Genomic DNA, 17,632 nt, shown 5'->3' with positions numbered 1-17,632 from the left:
TCACATTTGATGCTAAATTTCTTTAGATAGACCTTATTTCTTTTATATTGTGAATATTCTACCCACAGATTACTCCATTGGGCAATGGGATGCCCAACAGTTCTTGGTTTGGAAATTCACCAAATTTGAGAAGCAAGATGATGGACTTTGGAGTTTGAAAAACTTGGATTTAAATTTTCATTCTGTCTGACTGACTCTGTGTCTTTGGGCAGATTACTTTACCTCTGGCACTTATGGACTTGGGCAATTAAATATCTTAATGGCTGCTTTCAGTTGCCTGACGCACAGTGGCCCTTCAGGAAGTAGCAGGATTGAGGTGAAGCATGCAGGCACGTTTGCTTCCCATATCACCATTTCTCTTCATTGATGCAGAAAATTGGGAGTTGACTTTATTTCCTAAAACTTATGCAACCAGTGTGTTTTTTTCTAGGTACTTGTAACAATTGTACTGTCCAAAAAAGGGCTGCTGATCTCTGAGTGAATATTAACTAACATTTAGGACAGTTCAAAACATTTAGAGTTATTGATTTAGATTTAAGATTAGCAGACCCTATAAGCCCCATTATCTCAACCAAAGAACTTTGCAGTTCTTTAAAATAAAAAACTGAGTACATTGCAATTCACCTAATTCTAATGTGTGGGGTTTTTATTCCACACCAAGCAATTTTCCAACTCTGGCTGGGTGTCCTACAATTCAACTCAATTCTGAGAGTTTACCTAGAGATAGCATAAGGTTCGTAGATTCAGGGCTCAGTTCTACAAGACTGCACCCCCCAACTTCAGATGGCAAACATTCAGTCCAGCTTGTCACCTGGGCTTCTGGCCATTGGTCATAATTCAAATGACCCACTCATTGGGTGCAGTTAATTTGCTAGAGCCTGTCACAGAACTCAGAAAAAACATTTTACTTACTAGATTGTGTGTTTATTATAAAAGGGTGTAACTCAGGAATGGAAGCCAGAGGGAAGAGATGCAAGGGGTAAGGGGCATAGAGCGTCCATGTTCTTTCCTGACTAGACACCCTCCCCATATCTTCATTTGTTTCCCAGTCTGATGGCTCTCTGAAGAGCCTCGTCCTTTTTGGAAGCTTCATTACATAGGCATGATTGATTAAATCATTGCCCATTGGTAATTGAACCCAATCTTGGATCCCTCTTCCCTCTCCAGAAGTGGGGCCAGGGGAGTGGCACCCGAAAGTTCCAACCCTCTAATCACTGGTTGGCTCCACTGGCAACCAGCCTCTAGTCTTCTGTGCTTTCCAAAACTCACACATTAACATAACAAAAGGCACCTTTACTGCTCTCATCACAGGCAATTTCAAGGGTTTTAGGAGCTCTGTGCCAAGACATGGGGGAAGACTAAGTATATGTTTCTTATTATAAATCACAATATCACAATCATAAATATACCACAGGTGAAATTAAAGTATTTTTATGGAGTTGTTCGCTAGCTTTGTGGTTGTCAAACCAAATGGTTATAAACTGGTTCTCACCTGAGCCTCTCTGTTAAGCCCAATTTTCCGTTCCTTTATCCCTGATTTAGCAATGGTGCTTTCTTGACCTCTCCTTCTACCTCTCTTTTTAGTCTACACTTACAGCTTCTTGCCTCTGGGTAGGGTCTGCATTCCTTGTGCCTAGTACTTACCTGCTAGCATTTGGGCAGCAGAGGAAGTCCTTTGCAGATAAGGATCACCTCCTCTCTCAAACTTTGTGTGATGTCCCCAAGATGAATTGTCTCCATCCCTACCATTCTACAATATTTCATCCTGTCTTCTGTTGGGTTAGTAACATGTTTCTTGCCCCTCACAAGCCCAGAACCTTCCAGTGGCTTCTCATCTCACACAGAGTGCATTCTGTTCCAGAGCGCTTACTCCCTCCAACTTGGAGGCCCTCCGAAGTTTGCCCCTGGTGGTCCCTTGTTCAGGTGTCCCCTCCCAGAGATGGCTTCTTTACTCAAGCATCCACAGGCAACAGCCCTGCCATTCTGTAGCTCCTCAGATGCCTTTGTGTTTCTTGATGGCAGATTTCACAGGCCAGCATGGTATAATATGTGGATTTGTTTCTGTCTTCACCCCTCCTCCATTACTAGAGTTCCTCTCCCATGGTGACAGGGATGTCATCCTGCTGTTGGTCCTCCATGGCACAGTCTGTATCACCCCCACAGAATAATGCAGACTTGGAGCTCAAGAGACAGCCACTGAATGAATGAGTGAGTGAATGGATGGCTTGTTTCCCTTTTAGACCACAAGATCCCCCAAGCAGGGTCTTCGTATTATTCACCTTTGCTCCATGGAATGTTCACAGCTCTTGCAGATGGTAAATGCATGTCAGAAATACTTGTAGGTGCGGGGCGCTTGGGTAGCGCAGTCGTTGGGCGTCTGCCTTCAGCTCAGGGCGTGATCCCGGCGTTCCGGGATCGAGTCCCACATCGGGCTCCTCCGCTGGGAGCCTGCTTCTTCCTCTCCAACTCCCCTGCTGTGTTCCCTCTCTCGCTGGCTGTCTCTCTGTCACATAAATAAATAAAATCTTAAAAAAAAAAAAAAAGAAATACTTGTAGGTGCATCTGGGTGGCTCAGTCGGTTAAGCATCTGCCTTCCACTCAGGTCATGATCTCAGGGTCCTGGGAGCGAGCCCCACATTGGGCTTCCTGCTCAGTGGTGAGTCTTCTTCCTCTCCCTCTGTGATCTCTCTCACTCCTCACTCTCTCGCAAATAGGTAAAAATTTTTAAAAATCTTAAAAAAGAAAAGAAAAGAAAATACTTGAAGAAGAGTCCAGAATATAATGAGCCAATAGGCCAGCACAGCAGGCTGTCCACACAGGCTGTGGCCCTGTGTCCTCCCCTGCCCCTGGACTATATGTTCCTTCATGCCACATGCTGGGAGGACTCAGCCTGTGTCGTCCATGCGGGCTGGGCCTTCAGGGCATATTTGTCCAATTTGCTTGTTGTTTGCCTCACTTTGTACGTTGTATAAACATCATCCTTCTTGCCCTACTTCACCCTTCCTGCCCCTTCAGCCTTTGTTTTAAACACTCTAAGAAATCAGAATTAGAATAAAACATTTGATTGCATGGAGATGCTTTGTTAATGTTTTAAGATAGGAATAAAAATAATAACATAAAAATATGACAAGCCCCAATGCCTCTAATTAGGTAGATAGAGTTGGAGGCAAAAAAGAACCTTTTTTTTTTTTTTTTTTAACAAGTGAGGTGTGGATGTGCCACTTGGTAGCTAATAGACTTTTCTCACCAGGGTACATGCGAAGTATATTTTCTGAAATGGCAAAGAACCGCCACACAAGGACAAGTGCTGGTGGGGGTGTGGAGTGACAAGACAGACCACTCAGCCCTCCAGGGTGCGGACCCGCCGTGCAGGTGCCCATCCCATTGGACGAAGCTGGCCTCAACATTTGTGGCAGGAATACTGTCCATCACAAGTTTGAGGGGAACAGAGCTGCTCTCAGCGTGGATATAAAAACAAGTAGATGCAGGACAGGATTGGATTCATATTCTCAGGAATATGAATTCCTAAGCAAACCTCGAAAAAGTGCTTTCTCCTTGGGAGTCACCAGAGATGTGGCTGTAAAACCCAAACCTGACAGAGTCCTCCCAACCTACCATGCACAGGTGTGGGTGCAGTGGTTTGCAGGGCCAATTAGAGACAGAGGTAGGTGTCCGGCCCTGGTCGGAATGTGCTTCCTGGCTTGCCCAAACCCTACACAGTGCTGAGTCCGGGTGTCCAGAGGGGACAGCAGCCTCTGTTTTGCAGCATTAGCAGTGTTGTGGGAAGCATGATGGTCTTCAAAGAGGGTGGCAAAAAGCAAAAATAGATTACACGGCAGCACAGCCGCATACCCACAATAACAGCATGTTATTCGTGATGGTCAGCAGCTTGCAGGGTGTGCAGCTGTTTCTAGGGAAAAGGCTGAGCCTTACTTTTCCATTAGGAGGAATCCCTGTGGGGCCTGGGAGGAATCTTAGGAATCTGCCAGGTTGACGCCTCAAGACACTTCCCTAAGTCATGTGGTCCCAGCTGTTTGCTCTGTGTGACATTGCATCTTGATGCCAGGGTCTTGCTCACCTACCAGTGCTCTCAAAGACCCTGTGCCTCCTTACTGAGGTATAGAAGAACTTATGGGTCCCTTCTGGGTCCCACACAGGGTGTGTCAAAGCAGAAGTATGGCTTTCGGCTCATTAACTTGGCCACCAGCCACTGCTGCGTCATCGCCTTCTGCCACATGAGATCTTTTCCTAGAGATGTGGAGCCACCGCTTCATATACCAAAGGACGCAAAAGGCTGGCTTTTGGCCCAGCCTCATATTGGGTCTTCCCGTTAATAAATAAATGCCCATCCCGTGCTAGCTGAAGAGGGGGGCAATGAGAACAGAGGAGGAAAAGCAAGAAGAAAGAATGTGAGTCCATACACCTCTGACCTCCTAGTCTTCCTTTCACCTCTCATCGTCTCCACTCCTTTCTTTCAATTTCTTGAACACAGAGTCTTTCCACCCCGGGGCCTTTGCATATGCTGTTGTTTCTGTCCAGAATGGACTATCTGCTCTTTTAATAAATGACACTTTTGTAGCCTTTAGAATTCATCTCAAATAGTCTCTTAGGAGAAAAGCCTTCCCTGGCCACGTTATCTAAAGAACGACCACCCCTACTTCCCATTTCATCACTTCCTCTCCTCCATAGTGTATACCGTAATATGTAGTTATTTTAATGGTCTGTTTCCTTGATTTTTGTCAGTACTATAAGCTTCACAAGTGGAGAGATGAAGGGTGTCATGTCTGTCAGCATTTCTCTAGTGTCTGGATTCCAATAAATGTTTACCTGTTTATTTCTGTAAGAGTTGGTTAATCACTTATGCCAAAGCATGCATCTCTAGATGAACCCTCCTTGGGTTCTTACCTGCAACTTTTATGGAGTGAATTCTTGAGTAGTAGCTGTGGAATTAAGTCAGTCAAGCCTAGTAGCAGAGATATAGGCCAAAATACTCCCACTACTAACAAAGAGAACTTTCATGAATAGGAAGTTGACAGGCAGAAAAAGAAGATTTCCTAGCTGCCTTCCATGTCTAAATAATTTTGTCATTGTTCTTTCTTTAGCTTCTGTTTGATTTATATTTGGACATAATTATGATGCTTGATTACAAAGTAAATCAAACATAGCATTATTATGAAGTTAAATTGTATATTAATAGAATAGTATTACAAACTACAATAATAATAGCTATAACCTTTATTATAATTTATATTAAAGACCTTGTGAACATTGCTAATTTATTTAACTGTTAAGCGTAAACAAGCACAATAGAACATAATTTGATAAAGGTTATAGCTCATTTTCCTTTTGGTTCATTACACAGCAGATGTATAAATATAACAGAATGACGTGTAAATATACCAAATTGCCTGGTACGTTGTTTATCCTATTAAGGGAGATAAAATTCTGAAATCTGCAGTAGGAACTGAATGATTACTAAAGTCTCCTTTGATGAACATTTGGGACCCTGTGGAACTAGAAAAGTTTTATTCTGCTGGAGATGGAAATTCACTTCGATTATAAAATGACACTTAATGCAGTTATAGTCCAGATCCGGAATGATAAATATGATGATGGATAGATGTCATTTTGAGAAAAAAGGAAGATTAATTTAGCCAGGTAACAGCACATTTTCAATTTCAGTCTATTTTAAAGAGAATTTTGTAAGGAGAGTTTAGTACTTGTTCTTCCAAAATCTAGCGAGCAAGTAATCAGCACTTTTAAGAGTCCCTAAGTACTCATTGACTTAATAGACAATTACAGCATATTGTGTTTAAAAAAAGTTAGCTATTTTAGAAGTCCCTAATTACAGATTTACATGATAGACTTATCAAGGAAAAATAATACATTTCAAAATGTACTTACAGTCTTAATGATATTATCTGTTTTAAATGTTCCTTGTTGAAGTGCTTATCCTGTGTGCTCTACCTTCTGGAGGTGTGAGGGCAGAATTCATGTACTTTGTTCTAAAACTTGATGTTTGGTTGCCTAATGTTAGCACAGTACAGTTTTGCAGATTATTTTCTCATCATAGCTAGATGACTTCATTTGCTACTGTTCACAGTTGTCGAAATGTGACAGAGTGGTCTTAGTTGTCCCATTAGAGACAGAGATACTGGTAGATTGTCTCTCATCAAAGCACCGCTCTGTTCACAGTTAGGAATACTACAAATACACACTAACTTCTAAAAGCCCTGGAATAGCTCAGTGGTTTGACAGTAAAGCACCCTATCCCAGTGCATGGGTCCTATCCCAGTGCATGGGTCCTATCTGTCCGTGGGTTTGTGGATGTCAGCACATGGTTGTCCAGAGGAGACCCTGGGTTGGGCAGCAGAATTTTCAGGATTTCTCTGAAAGGTTTTAACCCTATCCAGAAGACTGTAATGTCTTCCAAGGAAAGGGAAAAGGGACGAGATGCAATTGTTACACCCCTGCCTCTACGTTGACCTACAGGTCTGGATAATGGAAACCTTGAGTGATCAACAGACTACCTGAGAATATTGCTTGAGGAAGGGTGTCCCATCTTAGAGGGTAATGTTGGTGTTGTCACTGAATAAAGATTTTTTTTGGCGTCTCAACTGTACCGAGCATTGTGCCAGAGTTGGAAGGTCCTATGGGACATGGTTTTGCACTGGTGACCATGGTGGGTGGTGCAGCTGGGAAGGGGAGATGGACCGTGAACTGTGAACCTGGCCGGGGGATGGGGGGGAGGGGCAGGTGACCCAGAAGGCATCCCCAAGGTCACTCTGCTGCTGCAGGCACCAGTTTCAGTATGAAGGGATTGGAATTCCTCCTCCCAAGATGCTAGTCACACCAAGGTCATCTTTCGAAATTGGGAGTCAGAGTCAGGATGGGGAGTGTGAGGGCAACTCTGGGTGTTGGTTTACAGACCAAGCTTTTAGTGATAGTAGCATCTTGGAGAGATCTTGTTCCCTTTCTTTCATGGTCTTAGAAAGACTGGCAAATACCTGTCCATTTTATTTTCTAAGTAGATCTATCCTTAAATGACCTATTGGAATGAAAATAAAATGAAATATTTTAAATATAAAATATTATATATTTGCATTATGAAGGAAGCTATATAGAGATAATGGTTTGTTTTTTCGTTTCACTCTGCATTCTAATCAACCAAGAACCATGAAGTTGAAAATGTCCACAAACCTAAAATTCAATGAATAATGCGAGAGCCTTTGGCTTATATTTTACTTTTCATGTATGCTTTGATACTCATTTCAAACCAGAAAGTAAAAGTTAGAGTATTTTTTCTCGGCAAAGCAATAAATTTTAACTTCAACACATACGAATATCATAATTATAAGAGATGTCAGAAGACCATCCACAGGTCTTCGGGCTAACAACTCTCTGAGATGGCACCTGCAGCCATGGCGACCATGGATCTTTCCTTGTGTGACCTGCTCTTGGAAGGACTGACATATCTAGGCTCTCCTCATCCTAGGCGCTGCAGACACAACGTCAGAGCTACTCTGAACAGCCAGTAACCTCTACCTATTGTATATGACATGACCACTAGCTCTCCTGTCTTCTGTTGCACCTTACCTGCCCTAGAACGTTCTTTAGAATGCTCCTGATTTTACTTGCATCATTCCTTCACCAAAATTTTCTATGTGTGATGTTGCTTCTATAATTACCAAAGAGTGGAAAGCTGGGAAGGGTGAGGACACAGCTGCTGATAGCATACCATTGTGCTTCTGTGTTACTGACTGCTCCTTCAAGACATTCTTCCCCTCAAAGAATCCTATGCTCTTTATTGCGGCTTTGCTTGAAAAGCCTTTATGTCCTAAGGAATGGCGGAGCAGAGTGGAAGAAGTGGCTATGGGAGTTTATATTCTTTAATGCGTAGTTTGTGTTTTTATAGCAATGAGAATATCCTCCATCATTTGCTCTGAAGTTGTCACTCTCTTCTTCCTATCAATGGACCTGTTCTGCAACAGAAGTCATTAGGAGCCGAATCTTTTTATCTGATACCTGCCCATGAATTTCATACAGTGCCAGGCAGTCCGGGAAGACTCAGCACCACAGTGGAGTCTCCCATCTGATTCTAGGGTTAGCTTCTACATTCCACCTTTAGTAAAGGCAAAAAGTGTCTTTAGTCCAAATGGCTGAGAAGTGTGTCTCGCTCAGCCCAGCACAGTGGGTCATTCCTCCATTACTGAACTAGACACTTGGCATGTTCTGAGCAGAAGGCGAAGTGATTGGCCCGAGCTCACGGTCATACTGTATGAAGACCATATGGCATTTTAAAATACCTGGACCATCGCCAGCTCAGGAAACTGCTCCCATTGTGAGGAGCTTGTGAGGACCAGGAGGAGCGGCGGTGTCTGACTCGCGGTGCGTGCTCCTGCCGTATCTACTGCTATTGTTGAGTAGCATGGTGGGATCACCCAGTCTTCATTCTGTTCATTCCAGATATATGACTAACTTGTCCGTGGTTATCTCTTAAAGCTATGAGTAGTTGATTAAGAAAGTTTGTGTCTATAAACCTATAAAGGTTTTGAGTACAGCACTTGCATATTGGGGAGCATAGCAGAGTGAAAAGAGCACAGACCTGCAAGTTAAGAAGCTTGAATTCTTGTCCTGACCGCCATAATATGAGCTATGATCGGCACAAATAATTTGACCCTCCCAAACCATTATTTCCTTATTTTCAAAAATAAAAATGGTCTGGGTCAGTGGTTCCCAACCCGAGAGAGAGCATCTAAGTAAAATTCACAAGCTTAGCCCTGGAATTCAGATTTTTGGGGACCTGGAATTTTATATGTCCAAACATCTCTGAGTCCTTTCCAGCTTCTCCTGATCCTGCTGTGTCCATGGTCTCTGGCCTTGCGTCACTTGCTCTTTTATTGTCCTGCTGCTTTAGACTGGACTCAAAGGGCAGGTACCATGGACACTTCCACAGCCGTAAGCAAGTTAGCATTTCATAGTCAGACCGTATGATGGGGGCTTTCTCTCCTTCTCTGAATGAAGCGTCTTTAGATCGAGGATGAAAGTGGACATTGTTATTTGCTATTTTGATCGGGCAGCGCACGGGGGTGTGGTCTCTTGCATCTCTTGCACGGAGCTCCCCCTGGGACGGCACTAGCACTTTACAGGCAGTAAGCGCTCATCCTTCTCCCTCAAGCCTATAATCCAAACTAACTCAAAGCCGCCAGTGAATAAACTAAACACAAGTCTCAGAGGGAAGGTGAGCTGCTCCTTCCGTTTCATCCAGGCATGTATTACAGACATCAGGGTGGAGGATTTCTTCCCAATTAAAACATGGCAATTCTGCCAAGACTATTCACAGGTTACTCAATACAGGAATGGCATTAGTCGTAGAGTTAGGTTTAGAGGAGAAGCCACAAAGAGAAGTGTAACTATTGATTATGTACGTATAAACAAGCTTCCCAGACAGCTCTCAACATTTTTTGTTAAGAGTAGCCAAAGTGCTAGTTTGAGGAGGAATTAGGAATGCTGTAGTTCCACTTTAGATGTAATTTGCAGGTTATGGGAAAGATGTTATCATCATCCCACTTTGGAATCTTGCATTATAGAGTATTTAATTCTTCTAAATAATTTCTTTTGGTAAAAGGGAAAAAAGCAGTTAAAAGACTGGAGAAGCTCAGAAACAAACATTGATTCACAGTTTTAGGCCAGTTTTGTGTCTCCTTTCACAGGAATAAGAAAAGTCCCAGAAGTAAGGAAAGCAGTTACCACCCTCTGGATTCTATTTAGTGCCTTGTTGCAGGAGGCAAAGTAGAGGGAGGAAGGAGGGGAGGAGGGGGGCCAGAGAGAGCCTGAAGTGGGGGAGGGGAGAGAAATAGAAATAGAGTAGAAAGGAGAGAAGGGGGGTTGCAGCATTTTCACTTCGATTAGATGGAGTAATTCATTTACATAAACCAAATACCAAATTAGTCATTTAAAAAAAACTGATTTCATATAAAAGACAAACTAGGGGAGATTCAGCACAAATAAAGTAGTTTTAGTTTTTATAATAGCTTTTTTTTGAAGATATTTATTTATTTATTTATTTATTTATTTATTTATTTATTTATTTTTTGAGAGAGAGCCCAAGCTGGGGTGAAGGGCAGAGGGAGAGAAGCAGAATCTCTCTGAGCAGGGAGTCTGACATGAGGCTTGATCCGAGGACCCCAGGATCATGACCTGAGCAGAAGGCAGACCCTTAAGCACCTGAGCCACCCAGGTGCCCCAGTTTTTATAATAGCTTTGAGAGAATTTGTGCAAAAGTTAAGATTTAGAAAACAAATACATCTACTTTTCTTTCTTAAAAGTAATGAAAACAATGATACAGGACAGTCTAGCGGAGTAGTTTTGTCTGACTTGCTGTTAGATGCCATATTGCCCTCCCCCCCCCCAGTAGAGTTATCAGTTAGAGGCAAGTTTAATTCAATTTAGTTCAGTTACATGTAAACCAGGTTTTTTGTCTGTGCTAATAATGCCTAAAGTTTTTTCTACTCTTAAAATCCTGTGCTGCTTTGTTATCTGTGTGGACCTCTCCCAGTTTTTCCGTTCCATAAATCAAGCATGTTGTTTTCCTGATTTTTTGAAAGGTTGAAAACTGGATTACAAAACAGGTTGGCATTTTATGAAGGCTCTGCTATTCGGTAATATGAGAAGAGCCTAGTTTTGTGTAAATAATTGGGTGCAAATTGATGCCCTGACTCTGCCCATACTTAAGCGTGAGATCCAGTTTTTCTGGAACGCTCTTGTTTTTAACCAGTTACCCACCATATTATTCTGTCTTTTATTTCAAGCTCCACAGGTGATAAATGCATTTTAGATTTGCTAAGAAAACCTTTGCCCACTGTTCTGCTGCTTCCTTTTAAATACTGAACAGAGCCCAGGAGAACACATTGATGTTCTGCGTTCGCTGGAAAGCTCTGTGGGATCTGTGGAAGGGGCTTTCAGAAGGCTGTCCATTGCTGCTGAACTCTTCTCACCATGGGGTGGTCGCAGTGGTCATTTCCGGGGTGGAATAAGTGTCATTATTGTAGCCACTGGTCCCCAGACTCTGGCACATTCCTAGATGGGGTCCTGCATCAGGTGGATGGTTAGTTTGCCTTCCTCTGCAGATATTGCCACGGCGATATTTTAAAGATTTTTCTAGATCATCAGGTTAGGCAAAACAGTCACACTTGTAGGAACCTTTTCTTATTCTTTTTTTGCATTTCCATTTCACAAAATTATTATCCCATTTTACTTACATATGATGCAATCTGACAGCTTGAAACCGAGGACAAGCGACCATGGTGTTTTGTTACATTATTTTCTTCAACATTATTTTCTTCTTCTGTTTGAGAAACTCATTATTACAGCACAACGGGTATTTATTGTTCCTAATTTCATTAGGAGATGAAGAGTAAGTATGATTAATCTATAATTTCAGTTTGAAAGGTATGATTATTATTTGCATTCTCTAGCATTCAAAGGTAATTATTTCATTAAATCTTTTTAGCAACTATAATATAAATTTCCTGGGGGCAGGGTGCGAGAAAAAACAAAACCAGGATACTGCCCTAAAAGTTCCCCATCCAAAATAAAGATAGTGAAATCTTGTCTGAAATGAGAATGTGTGCGTATTTGAATAGTATCCTTTATTTCTTTTTAGTTTCAGATTTAATTTTGCTGCTTCCCTTGCTCCATTCTTAATCTCAGCTGATGATCTTGGGGCCCGTTTGGCTGAGAAAGTTAGTGCTCTGGGTGGAGAACTTGACCATCCCAGCGCCCAGGTCTGCCTCTTTTTTCTCTTCCACTCTCCCTTACCTTGAGTCAGGCTCATTGACATCCAGTCACCAGAAATGGTCCTGGTCCAGCCCCGGCAGCTCCGCCCTGCAGATCCGTGGCCAGGGAACAGGTCCCCTTCCTCAGCACATGGTCATAGCTGCTGACTGGCTTCGTGGCGTGCTGTGTGTCCTTCTCTGTGGAGGATGCATGCCTCTGCCTGGCTGCGCCTTCTCTGCCCCTTCCTCATGCTCTTTTCTTTTTTTTTTTCCCCGAAGGTTTTCCATTTATTATTTGACAGAGAGAGAGCACAGGCGAGCAGGGGGAGCGACAGGCAGAGGGAGAGGGTGATGGAGAAGAAGGTTCCCCGCAGAGCAGAGAGCCTAATGCGGGGCTTGATCCCAGGACCCCGGGACCATGACCCGAGCCAAAAGCAGATGCTTAACCCACTAGCCACGCAGGTGCCCCTCCTCACATTCTTTTAGCCTCTACCTGGTCTGTCTCCCAGAGCTCAGTCTAACCGCTGACACTAACTCATCATGGGATCTCCCCTAGTCCATGGCCTTGAGCACCAGGTGTAGACGCCATGCCTGCAGGATGTCTCTAGTCCCAGCCACAAGGCACAGCCTGCCCCAGGCCCTCGCCCAGGGTGCTCCTTAAAGAACAGGCTCGGTGAGTGTGTTCTTATTCGCCAGCCCTCTCTATTCTCCAGTGCCCCCACCAAGCGACCAGAATGTCACTTTGGCCCATGGGATCTCATCTCTTGCCCCCTTGCCTTTGTCTGCTCGGCTCCAACCACACTGGCCTCCCTGCTGTTGTCCCAGAAGTGTGCTCTCACTCCGCGTAGGATCCTGCTCGCACGTCAGGACGTCTTCCCTGACTACCGGCCTTAAGAGCATCCCCACTTCGGCCCCAGCACTTGATATGTCTTCCTAGCACATCAGTGTCCGACGTTCCATTGTGTTTCTCATTTGAGTGTTTGTTCTGTCTTTGGCGCCAGAACATAAGCTCCGGGGGGACAGGTCCTTCTGTTCGCTCTGCTGCCATGTCCTTGGCACCCAAAATCCTGTCTGGCACATAACAGGCACTCAGTTCCTCTTTTAATGAGTAAATAACTCCCAGTGGCTATTCAAAAAAACTAGTATTTAAAAAATAATATTAAGAAAATAAGAAGAGTTAAAGTATCTTAACTTGTCTGTTATCAGTGACATTTAAATCTGCTCCACTTTTCTGTGTATCCTCTTATGGATATTACCACCCAATACTAAAGTCATTTCTCTACAAAACACTTATTAAATGAATCAGATTGAACTGAACACTTTTTCAGCAGTGGCTAATTAGCTGGGAGGACTGCTGCTTGATCGTCGTGCTCTCACGTGGGCCCACATCAGTGTGGGGCTCACATATATATGTAATGGAACAGGGCATCTTCATTTGTTTCAACCAGTGTCATCGTCATTCTGCTCCCGGTCACCTCTAGACCCAATAAAATAACAGTTCGGAGAGGGGGCTGCTTCCCACTCAGACGGAGGGCAGTGAACTCAGCTCCTAACCCACCCACACTGAGTGGGGCAATAAGCCTTTTCACTCACATCACGGGTGGTTGCCAGTTTGGGCCATTTTGAAATAAGGGTCAGTCCCCTTTCTCATTTTCTAGAGATGGGTACAAGCTCTTTAGTGTATGGATCTTTCCTTTGTTATCTTACTTCTTCTTTATGTGATGAATAGGTCTAATGCTCACATGCAATTCTAGTTTTTGTTTTAGAATAATTACTTGATTTCACAAAAGGAAAAACAAAATAAAATTACTGTCTTCTTGTATGGACTTTTCAGCTACAAGTAACACGAAAATATGATTACAATGGTTAAATCAAAGAAAGGGTTATTTGTCCTGTGTGACAGACACTGATGTGATAGGTCCACCCTGACATATCCTGGATCCAGGCCCGTCTTCCTTTATTCTCTGCTTTCTTCAACACTTTTGCTTTTGTCTTTTGCTTGTCACCTCATGAGCCCTTATATCTGCGTTCCATGAAGGTCGAATAAGGAGGACATGGGCAAAGTAGCACCAGCATCACCTTTACCCTTCTACTGGGAAAGAAAAGCATTTGTGGACATCCTTATGTTGTCTTTCTTTTAGGTCATATTGTCCTAAACTGTGTCAAATGACCACATCTGGATGTGAGAGGCTGGAAAGCCAACATTTTTAGCTGGGCACATTGCTGCCCTGAACCAAATCAGGGTTCAATCAGCAAGAAAGAGGGAATGGACGTTGGGTGGGCAAATACGGTGTCCGCCATGGTAGCTGATGGCAACCATGTAATTCCATATGAATGGGGGTCCGGGACATTTTACTTTTTGTATCATGTGAGCGCGAAGCATTGTTCCTTATTCAGATAATTTCCAGTCTACAAGGATATTTTCCATTTCATTTTGCCTTTGCAGGAAGAACTCTGCCATTAGATTGACTCCTGCCTAAGTACAATTTTCAGAGAAGACTTGGGATAAATTAGAAGCTATTCATGCTGCTTGATAGTAGCTCGTAGTACTCAGAAAACCAGAGATTGATTTTTAGACAAGCTAAGCTCTGAAGTAAGAATAAAATGGGGATTTTAGCTCCCAGCGTTGTGGTCAGGATATACCAAATAATGTTTACAGGTGTTAATTGTTGCCTTTATGATTTTTTATTCATTTATAAAACATATGTATTCAGTATTATGTGCCAGTTGCTGCTTTAGTGGGTTCTGGGGCCCCAGTGGTAGACACATTAGATAAGGTCAGTGTCCTCATTCTAGTGAAGGGAGACCAGAGATCAGCAGATAAACTAGGAAATTAATTTCAGTTAAAGTGGCAAAAAGAAGGCAAGGAAGGGTAAAATGTTCAGGATGCTCTCTCTGAAAAAAATGATTTCAAGTTGAGAACATTTTTTCTTGAGACCGAATTCTCTAAATATCCAAGTTAAAAGGAAGATATTCTTGGAGAAAATATAATTATTTTCTGGGGAAAAAACATCAATTTTATCATAGGTTCCCTTACCCTAGAGGCAATAATACGAAGGATTGTAGAATTTACAGGTTTCTTTTCCCCAACAGATGGCTGTCTAATTCACCATTGAGTCAACCTATTAAACTTCATCATACAAAGTGTACCAGGGAAAATTGTTAGATTCCATGCTTTTTTATTGCATGTTCTTCTCGACTTCTTTGTTATGACCCTTGCTGTGGTTCTTAATGTGATAACTCTTCTCACAATAGCTGAGGTCATTCTCTTCCTTACATATCTAACAAGGAGAGAAATATGACCCCCATCGGGGCTCTGAAGAGAAGTATGCATTGATAAATATTTAAAAGATCACTTCAAGCCTTAATTTAATCAAGTGCATTGAAATAGTCCTGAAAAACGTATTAAGCAGCCTTCACTGGCAGTTTATTGAAACGTTGTCCACACAGAGGGACACCTGGGCTGACTGATGGAGAGCATTTGTTTGGTGGTTTATCGGTTTAATATTTCAGGCCTTTGTGACAGTGGCCTTGGTCGTGTATTGTGAGGTGCAGTTTGGAGAAAACTCTATTTATATTCTGTGTTTCTTTCTTATAAATCTTTTTATTTACTGACCCACACAAGCATACTTCTTAATTAGAGACTTGTTTACAGTTTTTTAATATAGATTCCTTGGATTTGTTGAAAAGTTGTTTCTTTTTTAAGGCTATTTCCAAAAGCTACCTTTGGATGGGGCAACTCATTTCTGTTTATCCCTCAAGGTGTTTTGCAAAATTATGAGAGCATAATAAGTATCTAAGACAGACTTTTTGTTGCTCATTTAATAAACTTAATGAAAATGTATCGGAGGTCTAAATATTTGTTGGAACAACCTGTAATATTTGTGGTATGGAGCCTGTGAGCTTGTATATAGCCCGTGAGCATCTCCGGCTTACAGGCTGTAAATGAAGCTGTAGAAATGGTTGGCCCAGGAACATACCATGAGGTTCTCTGACATCTTAAGGTTAACTAGAGGAGGGAAATCTGGCAAAGGATATTACAGGAGAATGCCCACATGCAGCAAGGAAGCTGTCGGGGTGATGTCACCAAAGCTCGTGGACAATAACAACTTGAGAAGGGGTGGTGATGAATAGACCGAGGCAGCGAGTGTGATGATGCATCCTCGGCGCACGCCGGGCTTAATGCGTGGAAATCATGAGTGACCTTAGAAGACGAACAGGCTTGAGATGTGAGGAAACAGAAGTAACATCTATGAGAAGTTTGCCTGGGAAGGGGTAAACGGGGAGTGGCTGCTAAAGGGGAATGTGGTCCCAAGGAGAGTGTTAAGCTTTTGTTTTCTGTTTTGTTTTGTCTTTGTTTCTTTTTATAATGGGGAAACTGGAATTTGTTGAGATACTGGTACAAAAGATTCAATAGTCCAGGAGTGACTAGAATATATGAGGGCCTAAAGACCCAAATAGATAAGACCCAAATAGGAAGGGTGAGAGACCCACTCTGGAGGGGAGAGAGCGCTCCCGCACTGTGATGGAAAAGAAGGAGGGAATGCTGTGCCCCAGGGACAGGCTCCTGGCTTCCCAGTGAAGTGCAGGCAGGTGCAGCTGTGAGAGCCAAAGGGTGGAGGCTAGGGGAGGCCTGGGAGAGTGGGGAGGGGCTCAGGTGACACTGAAGACGGTGGTTTTAGTAACAATAAATATGCACCGTTGTGTGATTTTTTTCCGGGAGAACTTAGCCCTGCAAAACACAGACCAGCAGGGTGGTGCCACCCAAGGCTGGCTCTTTATTTTCTCTCCACAGCCACCTGTCATAGAAGGTCAGCAAGGCAAGGGGCTTGAGTTATTTGCAACAGAGGGGGACTACTAGTTGGCAGAATGGAAGACAAGGGGAGGGAGTTATGATGAGAGGGGAATGAGGATGGGAAGGAAGGGAATTCATGGCCTGGAAACTCCCACGATATTGAAACATCAGCAGCAGCTGGGCTACCTCAGCAAGCAATCTGGAAGGATGCGATTTTGTAGTCAGATGGCCTGTTTGCTTAGTGCTTTTGGAAGCAGCGTCATTTTGGGTGACGACAAGATCCAGAGGGTTTTCTCTGGAGGGAGAGCAAACTGAGGAAAAATCACAGAACAGAGAAAGAGGGTTTAACTCCTGATAATCTTTAGAGAAAGATTGCCCTTGGGCTTGACAGAATTTATCTCTGGCCTGGAGTGGTTATATATAGTTCATATTAGTATTAACATTAATGTTAGTATTAAGTACATATAGCATTAATAATATTATTAATACAGCCTAAGTGTTACTGTACATAGTATTAGTATAGTATAATATGGGTCAGGCAGTTCTTTTTTCAGCCAGCTTTGAAAGCTACTTGAGTAAGCATGTGTAGGGCTATGTTCACCACCGTTGTTATGCCTCATTTATTAGCTGAACTTCTTTTTTTTTAAAGATTTTATTTATTTATTTGAGAGAGAGCACAGTGGCTGGAGGGGCAGAGTGAGAGGGAGAAACAGACACCCCACTAAGCAGGGGGCCCGACACGGGGCTTGATAACAGGTCTCTGGGAACATGACCTGAACCAAAGGCAGACCGTTAACTGACTGAGCCACCCAGGCGCCCGTATTAGCTGAATTCTGTCCTGCATCGGGGGGAGCCTTGCTGCGGTTGAGTGGGGGTTTCGAGCAGAACCACAAACCAGACCTTACCCTTTCACATTCTTAGCTCATGGTTATATTGCCTTTGCCAGTTATTATTCCCTGAAAGAAATGAGTGAACGTTCTCATATTTTTAAAACATTTCAATGCCTATATATTTTGCTCTGCCTCAGATATCAGTTGCATTAGTTTTATCTATTACAGCA

The 17,632-nt window shown here is 43.0% G+C and overlaps 1 protein-coding gene across 5 annotated transcripts in view; it reads left to right on the top strand.

The window, feature by feature from the left end:
* The window catches only part of L3MBTL4 (L3MBTL histone methyl-lysine binding protein 4), a 416,634-nt gene that overhangs the window by 242,551 nt on the left and 156,451 nt on the right, over positions 1-17,632 (top strand). The window lies entirely within an intron of this gene.

This window comes from Ursus arctos, unplaced genomic scaffold (assembly GCF_023065955.2).
Source record: "Ursus arctos isolate Adak ecotype North America unplaced genomic scaffold, UrsArc2.0 scaffold_17, whole genome shotgun sequence".
NCBI lineage: Eukaryota > Metazoa > Chordata > Mammalia > Carnivora > Ursidae > Ursus > Ursus arctos.
This window is presented reverse-complemented; position numbering and strand designations above follow the sequence as displayed.